The 2,500-nt window shown below is 35.2% G+C and overlaps 1 pseudogene; it reads left to right on the forward strand.

Annotated features, from left to right (window-relative positions):
* LOC137657550 (uncharacterized) overlaps positions 1–2,500 on the forward strand; it is a 153,324-nt pseudogene that overhangs the window by 85,787 nt on the left and 65,037 nt on the right.

A 2,500-nucleotide genomic window follows, 5' to 3' on the forward strand; every position in this document is an offset into this window, starting at 1 on the left:
TGATTATCAAAGAGCTAACACTTGAATCGTATATTTTTTTGACATTCACTACGAGAGTACATTTACTGAATAACTCGTAAAGAGAGACGTTTTAAGGAACTTTGTACAGTTAAAGAAATTCTTCTAAACCCTGAAATGGTTTATGACTGGGAAGAAAGGGAGGAAGAGAAGAAGAAAAAGAGACATTTCATGAAGGGAAGTACTCCGGAAGCCCCCAGCTGCATTTTACTGGCGGAACTATCTCTTAGGGGAAGGGTAAGATTCTTTTCTTTAAGGTATCTGTGGTTTTCATTATTATTGTTGACACACCCACAAACATGCGCGCACGCACATACGCACACACATACATACATACATACATACATACATACATACATATACCAAGGCACTTCCCCAAATTTTGGGGGGTAGCCGACATCAACAAAAGAAACAAAAAAAAAAAAAAAAGGGGGGGGGGGGGACCTCTACTCTCTACGTTCCTCCAGCCTAACAAGGGACTCAACCGAGTTCAGCTGGTACTGTTAGGGAGCCACAGCCCATCCTCCCACATTATCCACTACAGATGAAGCTTCATAATGCTGAATCCCCTACTGCTGCTACCTCCGCGGTCATCTAAGGCATCGGAGGCAGCAGCAGGGCCTACCAGAACTGCGTCACAATCGTTCGCCATTCATTCCTATTTCTAGCACGCTCCCTTGCCTCTCTCATATCTATCCTCCTATAACCCAGAGCTTTCTTCACTCCACCCATCCACCCAAACCTTGGCCTTCCTCTTGTACTTCTCCCATCAACTCTTGCATTCATCACCTTCTTTAGCAGACAGCAATTTTCCATTCTCTCAACATGGCCAAACCACCTGAACACATTCATATCCACTCTAGCTGCTAACTCATTTCTTACACCCGTTCTCACTTTCACTCATTCCTAACCCTATGTACTCGAGATACACCAGCCATATTCCTTAGACACTTCATCTCAAACACATTCAATTTCTCTCTCTCCGTCACTTTCATTCCCCAAAACTCCGATCCATACATCACAGTTGGTACAATCACTTTCTCATATAGAACTCTTTTTACATTCATGCCCAACCCTCTATTTTTTACTACTCCCTTAACTGCCCCCAACACTTTGCAACCTTCATTCACTCTCTGACGTACATCTGCTTCCACTCCACCATTTGCTGCAACAACAGACCCCAAGTACTTAAACTGATCCACTTCCTCAAGTAACTCTCCATTCAACATGACATTCAACCTTGCACCACCTTCCCTTCTCGTACATCTCATAACCTTACTCTTACCCACATTAACTCATCTTCCTTCTCTCACACACTCTTCCAAATTCTGTCACTAATCGGCCAAGCTTCTCTTCTGTGTCTGCAACCAGTACAGTATCATCCGCAAACAACAACTGATTTACCTCCAATTCATGGTCATTCTTGTCTACCAGTTTTAATCCTCGTCCAAGCAATCGAGCATTCACCTCTCTCACCACTCCATCAACATACAAGTTAAACAACCACGGTGACATCACACATCCCTGTCTCAGCCCCACTCTCACCGGAAACCAATCACTCACTTCATTTCCTATCCTAACACATGCTTTACTACCTTTTTAAAAACATTCCACCAACTCCATATAACCTCATCACATTCCACATTGCTTCCCTATCAACTCTATCATACGCTTTCTCCAGATCCATAAACGCAACATACACTTCCTTACCTTTTGCTAAATATTTCTCACATATCTGCCTTACTGTAAAAATCTGATTCATACAACCCCTACCTCTTATAAAAACCACCTGTATTTCTAAGATTGCATTCTCTGTTTTATCCTTGATCCTATTAATCATTACTCTACCATACACTTTTCCAACTACGCTTAACAAACTAATACCCCTTGAATTACAACACTCATTCACATCTCCCTTACCCTTATATAGTGGTACAATACATTCACAAACCATATATATATATATATAAATATATATATATATATATATATATATATATATATATATATATATATATATATATGTATATATATATATATGTATATATATATATATATATATATATATATATATATATATTTATATATATATATATATATATATATATATATATATATATATATATATATTTATATATATATATATATGTATATATATAAATATATATATATATATATGTATATATATATATATATATATATATATATATATATATATATATATACACACATATATATATATATATATATATATATATATATATATATATATATATATATATATTATATATATATATATATATATATATATATATATATATATATATATATATATATTTAAGTAGCATAAAAGAGAATAAATGAGGGAGATAAATTAAATAGAAGAAATTGTTGATATTTTTAGTACGTTGAATACATGAAATATTCTCTTTCAAATCTTCGATACTCCCCTCCGGTTTACGAAATATTACCATGATCTGAT

The sequence above is a fragment of the Palaemon carinicauda genome, chromosome 18, assembly GCF_036898095.1.
Source record: "Palaemon carinicauda isolate YSFRI2023 chromosome 18, ASM3689809v2, whole genome shotgun sequence".
Taxonomy (NCBI): domain Eukaryota; kingdom Metazoa; phylum Arthropoda; class Malacostraca; order Decapoda; family Palaemonidae; genus Palaemon; species Palaemon carinicauda.